This window comes from Cervus canadensis, chromosome 21 (genome assembly GCF_019320065.1).
Source record: "Cervus canadensis isolate Bull #8, Minnesota chromosome 21, ASM1932006v1, whole genome shotgun sequence".
Classification (NCBI taxonomy): Eukaryota; Metazoa; Chordata; class Mammalia; order Artiodactyla; family Cervidae; genus Cervus; species Cervus canadensis.
Window position 1 is genome coordinate 27,755,477 of NC_057406.1, and position 19,242 is coordinate 27,774,718.

Genomic DNA, 19,242 nt, shown 5'->3' on the forward strand with positions numbered 1-19,242 from the left:
ATGCAAAGGATAAAAACAATCGTGTGTTACACTATTGTTGTTGCTATTGTTGTGCTCAGTCATGTCTGACTTTTGTCAACCCCGTGGACTATAGCCCACCAGGCTCCTCTGTCCATGGATTTTTCCAGGCAAAAATACTGTAGTGGGTTGCCATTTCCTTCTCCAGGGGAATCTTCTCCACCCAGGGCATGAACCCAAGTCTCCAGCATCTCCTACATTGGCAGGCAGATTCTTTACCACTGCACCACCTGAGAAGCCCATGTTACACTATAAAGTCTTCTAAAGTGATCAAATACCAGGCACACACTCTGCCTTTTATCTGACTAAAGCGTACTTGGCAACAAAAAGACAGAGGTGTGCATCCAAAATTTTAATTTATTAGAGGATGTGGGTGTTAGCCCATCTCTAAAGAGATATTTTTACAGTCACTAGAAATTCAGGAGCCTCCAATAATGCTGCAAGGTTGTCTCTTCACTCCCAGAATCCTCAAGTGCTTTATCACTTGTCATTTTGAAGATGATCATTAATCAGAACACTTTGCACTTGAGCCGACTTGTAACCTATGGACTCTTTACAAACATAACAAGCCACATCAATAAAATGCAGCTGTTACGGAGTGAAACGAGGCTGTTCATCATATGAGCAGCAGTCGAAAACAGGAAGATAAAGATGACTACTGACAGTGCTGGCATCATTTTCATCTTCCCAAACTCAATTTGATATCTCACATATAAGCATCAGGTGTAGAGGGAATAAACATTCAAGGGCCATTACTGAAAAGCACAAGGTGTCAAAAATTGAATAGGTATATAGAAGTTAGCATGAGGATTATACAGAAGGACTAAGTTTGTGTCTATACCGAATGGTGCAGGGCAGGGCACATGTGCTCTCATACCCGACCCTCTGCAACCCTACGGACTGTAGCCCGCCAGGCGCCTCAGTCCATGGGATTCTCCAGGCAAGAACACTGGAGTGGGCTGCCATTTCCCACTCCAGGGGATCTTCCTGACTCAGGGATCAAACCCATGTCTCTGGCATCACCTACACTGGCCAGCAGAGTCTTTTACCACTGGCACCAGCTGGGAAGCCCTCTGACGTGAAGTCAAGTCGCTCAGCCGTGTCTGACTCTTTGCGACCCCATGGACTGTAGCCTACCAGGCTCCTCCGTCCATGGGATTTTTTAGGCAAGAGTCCTGGAGTGGGTTGCCATTTCCTTCTCCAGGAGATCTTCCTGACCCAGGGATTGAACCCGGGTCTCCTGCACTGGAGGCAGACGCTTTACCATCTGAGCCACCAGGGAAGTCGTCTACATAGAACAAATAGTCCTAACTGGTGGGGTTTTTTGTTTTTTTTTCTTTTGGTTGTTAATTACAAAAATCAACTATTTTAAGTGATACTGGTTAGATCCCATAGAAAGAATGCTCATCTCATTTCATATCAACCTGGAAGCTGAATTTAGTACTTGGAAAAACCCTGGACATCAAGATATATCCAGCTCAGACTTCCCCACTGGCCCTGTGGTTAAGAATCTACCAGTCAGTGCCAGAGACACAGGTTCGATCCCTGGTCCAGGAAGATCCCACATGCTCCAGGGCAATGAATCCCATGTACCACAACTACACAGCCTGTGCTCTAGGGCCCATGAGCCACAGCTGAGTCCACACGACATAACTACTGAAGCCCATATGCCCAGACCCCATGCTCCTCAACAAGAGAAGCCACTGCAATGAGAAACCCATACACCATAACTAGAAAGTAGTCCTCGCTTGGTGCTGCTAGAGAAAGCTCACACACAGCAGTGAAGACCTAGTGCAGCCCCCCCCAAAAAAAATCAGAAATAAATAATTTTTTAAAAAAGATATATCCAGCTCATCAACATACTAGCTACACACACAAAAAGATGTGTTGTTGAAAGTTTTGTGGGGAGGTGGAAAAGAGGGCTTCTACTCCATACTGCATGGTCAAACTTCCATCATCTCCCCAAGCGTTCTCTCCCAATGCAGCAGTCTCTCTCTTCTGAACTACAAGTTCTGCTGTCCCAGCATTTCCAACACAGCTCTAGGACTGAAACTTAAGTTCCTTTTCTTATGCAGAATAACTGAGGTCTCTGACTCCCCAGTCTGTTGTGTTTCACCAATGCAGTGAAGTACCCACCTCCTTGGAAGGCAGGGAAAACTCTAAATAACAAATATTGTCTCTTTTCACAGCTTTAGGGATATGCACCTCTCTCAAGGGGGATTCCCAGATGGCACTAGCGGTAAAGAATCCACTTGCCCAATGCACAAGATGCAAGAGACGCAGGTTCGATCCCTGGGTCAGGAAGATCACCTGGAGGAGGACATGTCAGCCCACTCCAGTATTCTTCCCTGGAGAATCTCATAGACAGAGGAGCTTGGTGGGCTACAGTCCATGGGGCCATAAGGAGCCAGACACAACTGAGCAAATGAACATACACACACAACCATATCAAGAGCAGGAACGCTAAGTCAGTCTTGAAAAGGGATTGGATCCAAAAGTATGAAAACCACGAGAAACATTAGGAAACTCCAGTCTTGTCTTAGCTTCTCTCTGTTCATGTTCTTTATTCTTCTCTCTAGTTTTCCCCCCTTTCCTCCTAATCTTTCTTGTTCTACAAAAAGTGAAGACTTTCAGAGAAAGGGTCTTCTGTTACACAGAACAGTGGTTCACAAGCCTAGCTTTCAGTACAGTTTACTAACATCGACTCCAGAGCTCACTTACAGAGATTGTGATTTTAAAATCTCATAGAGTTTGATGGTTTACATTTTTAAAGCCTCCTAAGTAGCTTAAAGACTAAACTTCTGAAGCAAAGAGCATCTCCCACCCCAAAATACAGCAACATAATTTAAGATAGACATGTATTTCTTTCTTAACAGTCCCGACAATGAGTCACCCAGATAGGCAGAGTAGCTGGGCTCCATCTAATCACTAAAGACCCCAGTTTTCTTCCTTCTTGCTCATCCATATAACCAGCTTACAACAAGAAGCAATTTTTTTTTATCAAAGTAGAGTTGATGTACAATATTATGTAAGTTCCAGTTGTACAACACAGTGATTCACAATTTTTAAAGGCTACATTCCATTTATAGTTATAAAATATTAACTGTATTAAAGACGCTTTTTGCAAACTTAATGGCTGAAGTCTTGCCTTGACTCTTGGGTCAAAGTGAGGTCACTGTCATATTCACTTTTCAGCTTTGGGAAGGTAAAGAGTAAACATTCAAGCCAAATGGTTTCTTTATCAGCAGCAGGGTAGAAGTTGCCCATGACACTAAGTCTCTCAACCGCTCAGTGAGCACTTAGTCATTTGATTGGGAAACACAGTCTGTAGCTGGACAGGCAATGGGTCAAGGATGACATGGAAATCATAAGGAAGCACTTAATCATACTCCGCAACTGTCTCTCTTAAATGCACAGGCAGGTTTGGGAACCGCTACATAGAGGAAAGTGACAGTGACTTCCCACCTCTACCCTTCATTTCACATAATCTCAGCTGTCATACAGAAGGGAGGGCACTCAACTTAGAGTCAGAGGATCCATGTGCAAGCAAGCCCTAGTTCTGCCATGAATTGTGTGATCCCAGGCAGGTCCCTTCATAAAAATAACACATGCCAGGCTTAGTGGAAAGTGATTTATATGCATCATCTCTTTTAACCTTGATAATGCAAGGCACATATTTTTAATCCTATCTTAGTAAGAAAATAGATAAGTTTTCCCACTTCACATTTATATGTTATCAAAGCTAGATTTCAAACTCAACTTTGCATGTTCAGTCACTAAGTTGTGTCTGACTCTTTGTGACTCCATGGACTGTAGCCCACCAGGCACTTCTGTCCATAGGATTTCCCAGACAAGAATACCGGAGTGGGTTGCCATCTGCTCCTCGAGAGTATCTTTCTGACCCAGGGATCAAACCCATGGCTCCTCCGCGTCTCCTGCGTTGCAAGCAGATTATTAACCACTGAGCCACCTGGAAAGCCCAAACTCAACTTTATCCGAATTCAAAGCATGTCACCTTCCCCTTTGGTCATATTTAACCTCATTAAGTCTCATTTTCCCATAAGTGAGATAAAAGTCTACCTCAATGAGTTGCTGTGAGCTTAATTTCAGGATAGGCCTCCCTGGTAGCTCAGACGTTAAAAGCGTCTGCCTACAATGCAGGAGACCTGGGTTCAATCCCTGGGTGGGGAAGATCCCTGGAGAAGGAAATGGCAACCCACTCCAGTACTCTTGCCTGGAAAATCCCATGGATGGAGGAACCTGATAGGCTATAGTCCATGGGGTCGGATGGTGTGTAGATCTTAAATATCAACAAAAGTCATTATTTCCTTTTGTATACAGAAGATGACACTAATTTGCCATGGTGAGCCTGTGTTTTGAGTTCCTTTCTGGAAATGGTGATGGATTTGAGCTTATTCATTCATAATCTCTGGTTCTGCCTTCAGTGATCAATAGCACCCACTTATGAAATGACAGTTCAGAGCTAACGTGTGGCCAAGGAACAGAACAAAGCCAAACTGGCCCAAATGGGAACTGAATTAATGATCTGGAACTGATAAGCAGTATACTCAGATAAGCTGAAATAATTTGACATTGATTGTCATGAAGACACAGACTAAAAATTATATGACTCAGGGAAAAGCAATGTCTCTTTGCTCCTCTTGTAAGTTCCCTCATTAAAGGCTTGCAAATAAAACCAATTATTTTGCCAGTGAATGCCCTGTTACCATAAACCAAATTAAGGTAGCTTCCAGTACACTAATTCATTTCATATTCCAGTCATATTACTACCAAGCCTACCACTTCTTTTATGGAGGCTAAAAACTCCAGCTTGCAGATCACAGGTTGTAGAAAAGCAAAGAATAAAACAAGACACCAAACAAGGTTAAACACATACTCCCCTTCAATCTCACTCCTACTTGACCTTTCCCACAAACAAGCAGAAATATGTGGGGAAAGAGTTAAAAAAAAAAAAAAGGAATAAACACTATTATCATTCAGTTGGTTTTTATAGCACTTTTAAGTATACAACTATATTTATGGGGGTTGGTATTAAATTTTTTATAAAATAAAATTTTTATACTATAAAATTAAGACAAGTCCCCCCACCCTGATCTAAAGAGTCCCAAGTCTCTGGAAATTTCAAAAATAATTAGTACCATCAAATCTCCTTAGACTCTTCATAACTGCTCCACCATGTGTATTCGGGGATTGGCCTAAGGATTTTCTTGGTTTTCAGTTCTGTATGAAGTAATTTACCAGCTAATTAAAAAAATTTTTACCTCCCCTTATAAAAGAAAACATCCTAACTTGTTTAGAAGGGAGTGTTTTCATAACTAAATTGAAAATCTCACTCTCCACCCCCTACCTCCACACTGAACAGCATGTTTTGCCAACAAGCTACTCTGACTTATATGCCATAGGAAAGGAAATGGAAAGAAAACTACTCTTTTGTCTGACTCTTCGTAACCCCATGGAATAGTCCATGGAATTCTCCAGGCCAGAATACTGGAGTGGGTAGCTATTCCCTTCTCCAGAGGATCTTCCCGACCCAGGATTGAACCCAGGTCTCCCACATTGCAGGCAGACTCTTCACCAGCTGAGCCACCAGGGAAGCATATACCATAGGAAAGGAAATGGAAAGAAAACTAGTTTCCCTTCAGTTTAAAGCATCTCTACTGTCTAAAGAAAACAAGCCTCTCCTCTCAAAACAAGCCCATCACATTTATACATCAAGCATTATGACTTCCCCTGAAAGTTCTGAAGATGACCAGTAAAACCAAGAAAAATTTAAGAATTGATTAAAAAGCAAGCTTTAGTACTGGTAGAAACTAAAATTTAAAATTCATTTTGGCTAAGTGAGAATTCTCTAGAGCAGACTAAGCATGGAAAACAAAAGGCTTTCCCTTTCTTATTGGATTATAAACAGAGGAGATCCAGAACTTGTATTATACTTCAGTTTTCACGGATCTTAACAGAGTGATTTAAACAACAGAATTATTTTGCTGAACTACACATGGTTAGGAACATATTCTATGTAGTGTCAATTGTACCCTTTTGTATCTGGCTTAGCGTGCTCAATATTATGATTGTGGGATACACATGTGTTATTTCATGTAGCAGTAGTTCAGTCGTTTCACTGCTGTATAGTATTCCACTGTATAAACAAAGCATACATTTCTATCAATTCTACCACATCTTGGTTAGTTTTTTATTTTGGCTGCTACAAATAGTGATACCATGAACATTCCTATACATATAATATGGTAATCAAAGGTATACATTCACTCTGGTCTGAACTTTTGTGCCCCTACCCCCAGTTTGTATGTTGAAATCTACAGTGTGATAATATTAGAAGATGGGCCTTTGTGTGGTGCCTATGTCATAAAAGTGAAACTCTCATGAGTGGGGTTAGTGCTTTTATAAAAGACCCCAGAGAGGTCCCTTGCCGCTTTCACCATGTGGGGACCCAATGACAAGTCTGAGACCCAAAAAGGGCCCTCATGTTGGTATGCTATCACCCTTATCTCATACTTTAAATGCCCAGGACTATAAGAAACAAATTTCTCTGTTTTGCAAACTACCTAGTCTGTAGTATTGTGTTAGAGCAGCCAAAAAGGACTTCAGCTGATTATATAGCTATACTTACAGGGCCATGGAATATGATTACAACTTTATTAGGTACTCCCAGCTTTGCAAACTGGTTTTTAATCAATGTACATTCCCACCAGCAATGTATGAGAATTCTGTTGCTCCATATCCTCACCACTAAATGGTATCATCTCTTTTTTTTTTTGCCATCTTCTAGATGTAATATGGCATCACAATGTGGTTTCAAATTCCATATGCAATTAAGGATTCATATAATCCCTAATGATTAATAGAGTTGAGCATTTTTTCATACATTCACAAGCCTTTTAAATGTTTACTTTCTGAAAGCTGGTTCAAATATTTTTGTCCTTTTCAATTGTTTTCTGCCTTTTCCTTACTACTATGTTTATATATATATTGTTGTTTGGTCACTCAGTCATGTCAGACTCTTTGCAAACCCACCAGGCCCTTCGCCCTTGGGATTTCCCAGGCAAAAAAATACTGAAGTAGGTTGCCATTTTCTTCTCCAGCTTACATACACACACACACACACACACACACGCACACATATAGGACAACAGGCTTTTCATTGGAAAAACATATTGCAATATGTTCTCCACTCTGCACCTTGCCTTTTCATTCACCAAATGACATCTTCTGAGGAAGGGAACTTAATATTAGCATAGTTTGATTTATCAATCCCTGACTTCAGGTTATTTCTCCATTCCAGCTACAATGGACCCTTGCTGTTCCCCAGTTATGCTGGACACCTCCTCTCTTCTTCACCTGAGATTTGCATACAAGTGCCCCACACTACAGAGTCAGCTCCATGAAGGCATAAAGTATGCCTGCTGCGATCAATTCACTGGGCCCCAAACAGTATCTGGTACATAACAGGTATTCAAAAAAAATTTTTTTTTGCTAAATGAATGAAAGAATAAACTAACTCTGAATTTATTTTATCTTTCTCACAATTGTGTGCTTTTTCTGACTGCTCAAATCTTTCCTCAATTTTAAGAATTTTTGGCTATTATGTCTTTTAATTCACTTCTTTATTTTCTCTTATGCATTGCATATTTTTTCTTTTTTTTAATTATATTAGATAAATACATTGACATGAATCAGCCATGGGTGTACACATGTTGAATCTTTTAGATCTATCTTTCACATCTTTAAATTTCTCTTAAATATTTCCTATTTTTATCTCACTATACTATATTCTGGATAATTTCCTCAGAGCTGTTGTCCAATTAAATAATTATTTCTTTAATCTTGTTGCGTCTACTGCTAATTCATATATAAATATTTTATTTCAATAACTTCATTTTCTACTTCTATAATGTTTGGAGGGTTATTTTCAATCTGCCTGTTGTTATTCAATGCAGTATTCTTATTTTGTCAACTACCTTATTTCTCAAAAGATAACTGAACATTTTAGACATACTCCTTTCAGAGCTTTTCTTAGATAGGTGTTATTCCCCTCAGGTATGAATATTCACATTTGTTTGGTCTGCTGACTTTATCTCATTGCATTATTTATGATGATTTTCATATACAGTCACATGTGTCCTAGGTTATAGAGTTTTGCCCATATGGATCAACTTTATAATTTCTGCTGCTGAAGTCTTTAAGTTTCACTGGTTTCAGAACAGTTTCTATGATACTCACTTAGCTCCATGTTTCTATATAATTGGGAAATGATTTTTGGCTACCTACCAATGCACACCTTGAGCCAGAATGAAGGGATTTGGCCAACTCTGCTATTTTAAAAGTAAAAGGCATCCTCCACTTCCAGCACGGAACTATACTGGGGTTTCATACAGATCCCCAGTCACTGATAGGAGTATATATTTTCTTTGTGTGCATATTTCTCTTGGAGACTTTACAAGATACTGCAGTGAACAGATAGGATTTTTATACATTGTGATTCTGTGTCCATCATCTTTCTCAAACATTCTTCTCACTGATGATTAGGACATCTAGTTGGAAATAGCCAGAAGGTAGTTGAAAATAAAGCACAGAGAAATGCTGAGAAGACAAGTCAAAAGTCAAAGAAAAATGTTTATGTGTTTACTCACAATTAATATCTGGAACTATGTATTCTGTTGCAATTCAATAATATAATTACTATCTGCTTTTTAAAATTTATTTGTTTTTTATTGAAGGACAATTGCTTTACAAAATTTTGCTGTTTTCTATCAAACTTCAACATGAATCAACCACAGGTATACATATATCCCCTCCCTTTTAGAACCTCCCTCCCATTTCCCTCCCCATCCTACCCCTCTAGGTTGATCCAGAGCCCCTGTTTGAGTTTCCTGACCCATACGGCAAATTCCTGTTGGCTATCTATTTTACATATGGTAATGTAAGTTTCCATGTTACTCTTTCCACACATCTCACCCTCTCCTCCCCTCTCCCCATGTCCATAAGTCTATTCTCTATGTCTGTTTCCCCATTGTTGCCCTGTAAATAAATTCTTCAGTACCATTTTTCCCCCTAAGATCAGGAACAAGACAAGGGTGTCCACTTTCACCACTATTATTCAACATAGTTCTGGAAGTCCTAGCTCAGCAATCAGAGAAGAAAAAGAAATAAAAGGAATCCAGATTGGAAAAGAAGAAGTAAAGCTCTCACTGTTTGCAGATGACATGATACACAAGAAAATTACAAGAGCTAATCAGTGAATTTAGCAAAGTTGCAGGACACAAAATCAATACACAGAAATCATTTGCATTTCTATATACTAACAATGAAAAATCAGAAAGAGAAATTAAGGAATCAACCCCATTCACCATTGCAACAAAAAGAATTAAATATCTAGGAATAAACTTACCTAAGGAGACAAAAGGACTGTACACAGAAAATTATAAGACACTGATGAAAAAAATCAAAGACAACACAAAAAATGGAGAAATATTCCATGTTCCAGGGTAGGAAGAATCAATGACCATAGTGAAAATGACTATACTACCAACACAGTCTACAAATTCAATGCAATCCCAATCAAATTACCAATGGCATTTTTCACAGAACCTAGAACAAAAATTTCACAGTTCATATGGAAACACAAAAGAACCAGAATAGCCAAAGCAGTCTTGAGAAAGAAGAATGGAACTGGAGGAATCAACCTTCCTGACTTCAGATTATACTACAAAGCTACAGTCATCAAGACAGTATGGTACTGGCACAAAAACAGAAATATAGACAAATGGAACAAGATAGAAAGCCTAGAAATAAACCCAAGCATCTATGGGTACCTTATTTTTGACAAAGGAGGCAAGAATATACAATGGGGCAAAAACAGCTTCTTCAGTAAATTGTGCTGGGAAAACTGGACAGCTTTCCATGTAAAAGAATGAAATTAGAATACCTCCTAACACCACACACAAAGATATACTCAAAATGGGTTAAAGACCTAAATGTAAGACCAGAAACTATTTGCTTTTAAAATCAGAAGACAATGCAAGTTTAAAAACAAGAAAATTTCTTTTGGTTCTTTCTGGCACTCGAAACTTGAGGAAACACAAACAGACTATTGAATGTGAAGCACTCTTCTACATTTGTTAATGTGGCAATCATTCCCAAGTAAAGTTTGAGCATCTGTGTATAAAAGAGAATCAGAGAGTGGGAGAAGTCAACAGACAAATGATCCATGAATAATTTATCATAGTAATGATATGTTGAACTTCATATACAAAATCATTATTAGTTAACTTTTGTTTGTTTGCTTGTTTGTTTTCTGTTTTGTTCTGTTTTTTTTTTTTGGGGGGGGGGGTGCTGTTTATTTACAAGTAGTGGTAAATTATTCCTGATCCATTTCCTCTCTTGCTAGGTTCCTGTTGTGAATGACAGCACAAATTTATAAAACAACTGTATAAGGTTTAGGAACAGTGGATGACTACAGAATGATACAAAGCTGATTAACTTTGCTAAGGTTCTGTTCCTTGATCCTGGCCTCATTAGTAACCTAGCCAACTGAGCTAACTAGGTCTAAGCAGAACCTTTTTTAAGGACAAAGCTTATTATGTTGCAGCGGATAAAGAAGACTGTCAACAGCACCTTAGCAGATTTTGATGGTTCTCTAGAGAGAGATATTCTGTCTGCATTGTCCACAGTTGTAAAAACACCAGGGAGTTGGTTTCTGAGCCTGCTTAATGAAGAAAGAAAAAAAAAAAAGTGTTTGAAGATGGAAACACAGGAGGCAGTAAAACAAATAGCACAAACCACCAATAGAATTTGTTTGAGGCTACTTCTGTGTTTCATAGCATAGATTTTTACATCAGAATTACTGGTGTCATTCATCAATACAAATGTTTTTCCTATTAACTTCCGGGAGGGGGGGAATAGGGTTGGAATTGCCTATACACAGAACATACACGAAAGTAAACAGCAAGGGTGAATCAGGAACGTGTCTTGCTTGTTACAGGGATCAGCCTTATGTCAAGCTTGACCATGTCAAAGACCTCTAATAAAACAGCCAAAACAAAGACCATTTATATGCAGTAGAATTAAGATATCAAATTTGAACTTTCTTATTTCTAGTCTCTTGCCATATTAGCTGGAGTATTTCAAAGAATTCTTTGGGAAGTTACCTCGTGGCCCAGAGGTTAAGAATCACCTTTCAATACAGGGGACACAGGTTCAACCCCTGGTCAGGGAACTAAGATCCCACAGGCTGTGGGGCGGCTAAACACTTGAGCCACAACAAGAGAAACACTTGCACCACCATGGAAGATCCTGCATGCCACAAAGATTCCATGTGCTGCAACTAGGATCTGATTTAGCCAAATAAATAAACAAAATTTTTAAAAATAAAGTAAGTAATTCTTTGGGTAAGTCATTAGAATGATAGACCATCGCTTCCTAAGTTATCTAAGAATGTAATGTGGAAGTGTATAATAACTAGCTTCTTCTATAGTTTCTTTTCTTCATGTCCTGTATGTTCTTTGGCTAAGAAACAATAGATTAAAGAAATTAAGAGTACACAAAACTTAGCAATGGTTGTCATTCCAATAGCTTTCTTTAATTGGGTTCCATAAAACCATGACAAAGAACGTTATGCTGTAATTAGGCCTGCAAAGGCTATTAAAAAAAAAAAAACCTTGCTAGAATGTGGGTATACTCATTACAGTTATCATTCAGGTTACTTCAAATTAAGCAATGTGGTGAACTGCACTGGGACATAAAGATTTATTTGCACTAACCCTCAACTTGAGGATAATATTTTACCACTCATCCCATCATTCCCTACTATTAAGTGAACATTATTTCACTTATTTTCTCTTCTTCTTTTATGTTATCTCCTATAAGTTTATTGAGTACAATTTATCATACTCATTCATTCATTCAACTGCTATGTATTTAATGCCCCAAAGTGAATTGGCCTCTATACTCAGGGACAGAAAAAAATCATCAGCAAAAACAAAAGCACTCCTTAATATCAAAGATTACAGTTGGAATGGGGGCAGGAAAGACAATCAAATAACCACAAAGAAGTTATAGAAGTTATCAACTTTTGATAACTGCTATAATATGAGGATATGGTAATGTAAGAGCTTATAATAAGGAAATGTGACATACTCAGAAACAGCTTTCCCAAGAAACTCATTCTTGTATTGAAATGAGAAGGATGACTAGCAATTACCCAAGTACAAAAAGAAGGAAAGATAGATGAACATGTGCAAATGCCCTACATAAGTTTCCTAATGACAGGGACTAGAGTTGCAAAAATGTAGATAAATTGGTCTTATTCCTAAGGTTAAAGCAAATATGATCCTATTTCTAACTGGCCAGGGTCAAGTGTTTTCAGGGCTGGATACAGGAGAAATCATTTGTTTTGTCATTACATTCTTTGATCTCTAAATTGTTTTCAGCAGAAGAAAGGAAGAATTAAGCTCTAAGTCTATTGTAGTTAAATTCAAAGTCTCTTTCATCTCCCAGGACACAGACACAGGACTTTTGCACACATGAGCTACAGAACTTGGTGCACATGAGTTTTACTTTTATTTTTATTCTCTGCATTATACTTAGTACCTAGTTATAAATAAAACATGATGCACTATTTTAGTTTGATGTGTGATTATACTGCAGTTTGCATTTTATTTCTATAATTTGTGAGAATTTATAGTAGAAAAGCATTTTAAAATAAAATGTAGGGGAAAGTGGCTGTTACACTTTAGTATAGAAATAAATTAAATTTCTTCCTAGAATACAAATGATAGCACTATTGTGAAAAATTACCAATCTGAGCCATCTCAAACTGCTTTAGAAATCACTGCCTCTCATTTTACAGTAGTATGACAGCTAAAAAACCATTTTGACTCTATTATTGTTAGTTGCTACCTTAAATATGTGTAATATTATAACTGAAGATCACATACATATATAGTCTATCTTCTCAAATATTCACAGCTAAATTCTTGAAAAATACTTCAACACAGTCTTCCTTTAAAGGCTAAATACTGGAGAAGTGCAAATGTAGAAAAAGTTTAGTTCAGTAGGTAAGAAGAATGAGTAAACCTTGAACACTATAAAGAAACAAAATTTTCGAGCATTCTTATATATGGTAGTTTAGTCACCAAGTTGTATCTGACTCTTTGCAACCCATGGACTGTAGCCCATCAGGCTCTTCTGTCCATGGGATTTCCCAGGCAAGAATACTGGAGTGGGTTGCCATTTCCTTCACCATGTACTTATATATGTGTATGTATATGCACATGCACACACACATTGTATGTGTGTGTGTGTATATATATATATATATGTATAGCGAGACAGAGAGAGAGAGAGAGAGAAAAGAGAGGTTTACAGTGCCACAGATGTTAATTATAATTTGGGGTAAGTTAACTCATTATGTTTCTTCAATTAGTAAATGGTTACCTTCTCATGTGTCTATGTTAATTGACCACTAACTCAAGTAGATCAAATCAAAAGATAAAATGTACTAAAAATTAAAGTTCTAAATAGCTACTAAAATTCTAAATAGACAAGATATATATTTGGAAGGAGGGCAGGGAAGAAAGGAAAGAGAAAAAAGCTATTAGTAAGTAACAAATAGATAATGCTCAGAAATAACCTTCATCTACTAAACAGTTACATTTCAGTCATTCATTATCAAAGTCATTAACTTCTATTGCACTAAGCACTGGGAGATCCCTGACAAAGAACACAAAGCTCTTAACACAATGACACTGAACAATTTTTAGAACTGTACAATAACTCATACTTCTTATCTTTTGAGCTCAGACTGAACCAAGAACACATAAAAGCTTTGCTGGTTCTGATTCTTCCTCCTTTCAAAACACCATCAATACATCCTAACACATGTCAACACCATCATTGGCCTTGTACAGTGATAAAACAAAGAATTTCATAAACACAGCTTACCACCACCCTGTGGGATTTTATAATTCAATAGACATAGGCTAACAATAATCATTTACATGTTATCTCACAATTCAAAAAGTGATTCACACACCATATTTCATTTGGTTCATGTATGCTTCTATAGTTACGCATATAGAGATAGGATGATAAAGTGACAAAGGTCCATAAATAGCAACAGAATAAAAAGTTCTAAGTAAAACACACATGAAAAGCAAGGCATACATCCAGTGAATTTCAAAACTGAAGAAAGATGGAGCAAAGCATTATGATCCAAACAGAAAGAGATGAAATTTCAAGATGCATTTAACTGAAAGAAAGGGTCCACTTATTTGGTTAAGAAAAAGAAAGTACAAAAAGATATTTCAAGGACAAAGTGCTACTTTGGAAATGGCACCGACTTTTTATAATATAAATTTATGCTAAGGTTTACAACCATGTGGCCTGTCTCACTCTATGTTGCCTACAAAATCATGGTTGGGATCAATATCAGGTTCTATAAATGAATGCAACATAACTCATCCAATATTTCCATCTCACTTGTTTTATGTCAGGTTTTTAAATATTTCAAGTGTAGTCAAAAGAAGCTGTCAAGGAAGCCATCCAAACATTCCTATAACTAATCTTGTTTCCCAACATGTGATGTAAGACCAATGAATCACAGTCACTAACTCAAATAAGTGATCCAGCTTCATTCTAATTATGAGAACAGGCCATCTGTTCATTGTCTTCAAAAGCAAAACACTGCTCTGGCTTCACTTTTTTTTCAACAGTGATTATTCACTTTGGCGAGCACCTCATTTATTGTTTGTTTCATCACTATAAAGATTCTATTTTGGCATTCGAATGCTGCATATTTTCTTCTCTGGCATCATATGAGCATTCATTCCTCTTCATAATATGGGAGATTTATTCAGTGTCAATTAGAGGAATAAGCTGCAGGACGGTAACGATTCTGTTACCTCAGAAATCCGTCCACAAACTAGTTGCTTCCTGCTATTAACCAGTTGCAAAGAAATTGCTTCAATAAATTTTCTCTCTCAGATTTCAAATAATTATTAGTGAAAACTATATGAGATTGCCAATATTCAACTATTTGACTTTAAAAATGGCAGATTCATAGGATTCTACCTAATGTAATGAGCCAGAGATTCCTCATACATTACTCCCTAAGTAAAAGTTGGCCAGATATCTGAACCCCATACTCATGGCCAAGACATGGAAACAACCTAAATGAATAAAATAAATGTGATGTATACACATACACATATGTGCAATGTATATGTTATTGTTTTTGAGTTGCTAAATCATGTCATAAAAAATCATGATTTTTTATGGCCCCATGGATTGTGGTCCACCAGGCTCTTCTGTCCATGAGGTTTCCCAGGCAGGAACACTGGAGTGCCATTTCCTTCTCCAAGGGATCTTCCTGATCCAGAGATCGAGCTCACATCTCTGGCACTGGCAGGCAGATTCTACCACTAAGCAACCAGGAAGTCCCAATAGGTTACCGCAAATTTCAGAATTTTATAAGTGCTTATTCCATATTTTCCTGTGTGCTAATATTGCTTTAAAATGCTATAAAAATATTTCATGAAACAGATAAAGTCAAGCAAGGTATTGCACATAAAAATTCCTTTAAAAATATTCTTTAAACACATGTAAATCCATGGCTGATTCATGTCAATGTATGGCAAAAACCACTACAATATTGTAAAGTAATTAGCCTCCAATTAAAATTTAAAAAAAAAAAGAATGTTGAGACAGGAGGGAGTGGGTGTGGCTATAAAGGGGTAAATGGAGGCGAGGGGCTTTGAATCTTGATTGCAGTGATGGTTATAAGAATCCGCTAATGTCCAAGAAGGGTACTCAGGACCTCTCTGTATTATCTTTGAACTTCCTTTGAATCTACAATTATTTAAAAGTTAAGAACTAAAAATATTAATAATAATAAAGATTGTAGGAGTCAAAAAAAAAAAAAAAAGACTTTGTCTTCCAATGCAGGGGGGTGCAAGATCAATCCCTGTTTAGGGAGGTAAGATTCCAGATGCCTTGCAGCCAACAAACAAAAACTTAAAACAGAAGCAATATTGTAATAAATTCAATTAAGACTTCTTAAAAAATGGTCCACATTAAAAAAAAAAGTTGCTAAGAGAATACACCTGAAATGTTCTCCCCATGACAGCAACCAAAAAAATGGCAATCATTTGAGCTGAAGTGTTAACTAACATAATTGTGGTAATTGTTCTGCAATATATGTTTATCAAATCATCACATTTAGACGTTAAAATGGCACAATGCTATATGTCAGTTATATCTCGTGGTGGGGGTGGCGGTCAGTTGCAGGGGTCTAGGCTGACACCTTGTGCTAGCCACCTGTGAACACACACAAAAAACCTGTAGGACAAAGCCCAGGAAAATCTGCAAAGGGTCTGCAGTGGCTGTGCTGGTTGCTGGTTTCTTTAGTGGCTGAAGCTGCTGGGGTTCCCTCTGCAGGAAAGGTCACTGAGAACCCCAGGAACTCCTGCTGCATGGCTGACAGCCTTTCTTCCTTGCTCCTAGTTGTCACTACATCTCAGCTCTGCTGGTCTCTGCTGAGATGAAACTGAAGCAGGTCTTTCACGTGGTCCCTGAAAGGCTGGAGAAGCCAGTGGTTCACCCTACTCTCTCTCTCCTGGCCAGGGGAACCCTCTCTAGCTGGAAGTTCCCTCTTTGCACAGAGCACTGGCGTCTGGGGAATGGGATGGTGCAAGGCAAAACTGAAGCTGCTCTTCCTTCCCTTTGTTTGTTCTTACTCCCAGGGGTTTTGTTCTCCTGTGTTCCTGAAGTTTCGTAAGTGGACTCCTGAGATCTCCCAGAGCTGTTTTTATTGGCAGATCACTGTCTAATGATTGGTCTTTGTGGGGGGACGTTGATCTTTGTGGGACAGTCTCCCCCTCCATCATCACGGCATCACTTCTTAATATTCCTGTTATAATGAAAACACAATCACATAGACTTCAGATTTTAAATATTTTTGATTTTGCCTTGCACCATTCTTTGTGTCAGTTATTTTTAATATAGAATTTTGTGATTTTTGTCAGCTTCCTGGGAATCACCTTCAAATCCTTTATCTAGGGAAAATAAGAAGCTTTAAGCACACCCTATTGAGAATAGGTGAATTATAAAAATTAATAGAAGGTATATATATTTAACTTCATGTCAAAGAGAATGAACTATAAGCCTATGGTATTTAGAAAAGGCATAAGTGAGAAGCTTTGTACAAAGACAGTTACAATCAGGAGCTGCAGATTGAAGTTCTATTTTAAGTAGGTAGCTGTAAAAAAAAAAAAGTATTAGAATTTGATCCTCTTTTGAAAGGAGATATTTTAGCAAACAATATGTGATGCATACTATGTTGAAAACTGAAGAGTTCCCCTTTTGACAGGGTTACTTCACTTACACATCAGGAAAACGCAGAAGACATCATGTATCTACACTATCAAGGCCAAAAGGCTTGAAAAAGCCTTTTTTAATATTCTTGTGAAAGAGACAATGTGATTGAAAGCTAATACCACTGGACGGACTTGAAGCGAATTGAAAGTCATTTCTTGAGGATACTGATTAATGAAATGATGTCACAGTCTGTGGCCTCTACACCCTGTCTTGTTCAACGATTTTATCAATGACTTGAATGAAGACAGAAAATATATGTGTATTATATTTGCAGAGGATACAAAACTTGGAAGGATAAGGAATAGGTTGGATGACAGTATGCCAGTATTGTGAGCCAAAGAGATCTTGACAGGCTAGAGAGATGGGCCAAACCTGACAAGATGGAATTTAATAAGGATAAATGTAAGGTCAATACAACAACAAGAAAAAGAAAAGAAAAGAAAAGAGCCTTGCTATTCAAGCACAGGCTGGGGGAGTTGCGGCTTAAGGCAGCAGGTGAAATGAGAACTGAGGAATTTAGTCAAGTTCATGGCGAGCTTACCATCAGTCAATAGGGTGAACTGTGATTAGGGGCTTGCTCTTTAGAGTCAAAAAGATGGATGGATAAAGTCCCAGATCTGACTTGTATTGCGGAGTAAACTTGGCAAATTACTTAATCTCTCCAAAGCTTAGTTCTCTTATACGTAAGATGAGAGTGATAATCTTCAACATGATATCTACCATGTCATCATTCTTTTATATAAGTCCTGACTCTCAATTCTTGACTCTTTAACGATTACCAAGACTTTCCTTAAATATACCATAGCTTCTCATTCCCATTTGATAATAGTAAGAGAAGAGGCAAGGAAAACACGAGGAGATAAACAGGGGAAGGATGGAAAAGAAAAGAGAAGGGAGAAATTAACCAATAGCAATTGAGCAACTGCTTTGGTCCAGACACTATGTAAGGTACTGCAGGTACCTGAACTCATGTAATTCACATAACTAACATCAAAGATGCCATCATTTGCATTTTAGACATGAGAAAACTGAAGTTTTAAAGGAGAAGTCTTCCTGAAGTCAAGACACAGAAATTAGCACACCTGGACTTTGCATGCAGGTCTACACTCCATGACCCTGATTCTCTCCCCACCCTCAATCACCTCAGAAAGAACTTCTTTGTGATCACCGAATGACAAGTATCTTCAATAATCTTTTTTCTCTGTCTGGTGGTTCAGTCACTAAGACGTGTCTGACTCTTGTGACCCCGTGGACTGCAGCCCACCAGGTTCCTTTGTCCATAAGGTTTCCCAGGCAAGAATACTGGAGTGGCTTGCCATTTCCTTCTCCAGGGATCTTCCTGGTCCAGGGATCGAAGCTACATCTCTGGCATTGCAGACGGTCTCCTGCATTGCAGGTAGATTCTTCACCACTGAGTCACCAGGGAGGTCTCTCCTTCTATCTGCACGGTCTGAAATTTGACTTAAAATATTATTCTATTACCATGTTAATATTAATGCTATCTACTTGGTTCAATCTGTGAGAACTTATTTCAACACATTAAATTATGTCTATGATTCAACTTGCCTATATAAAGCAATTCAGTAGGCAAAATGACATTCTAGATAGTCACTCCATTTCTTTAATAGTCACCCTTCCCATAACTGGTTCATAAAAAGCTTTCTTCTCTGGCTTCTCCAGCCTTTTTTTAAAATCTAATTTTGCTTCCTCTGTGTTTTAAGTCATTTTTCTTTTTATTTTCCATCTATTGCATGTGAGCATACCACCAGCAGCAGAACCATTTCTTATATAAACTTAAAGGGGAAAAAAAGG

The 19,242-nt window shown here is 38.0% G+C and overlaps 1 non-coding gene across 1 annotated transcript; it reads right to left on the reverse strand.

The window, feature by feature from the left end:
• Positions 1-1,227: 1,227 nt before the first annotated feature.
• On the reverse strand, positions 1,228-1,300 carry TRNAW-CCA. The gene has a single exon. It is a non-coding gene; the product is annotated as a tRNA-Trp (tRNA).
• Between the last annotated feature and the right edge of the window lie 17,942 nt (positions 1,301-19,242).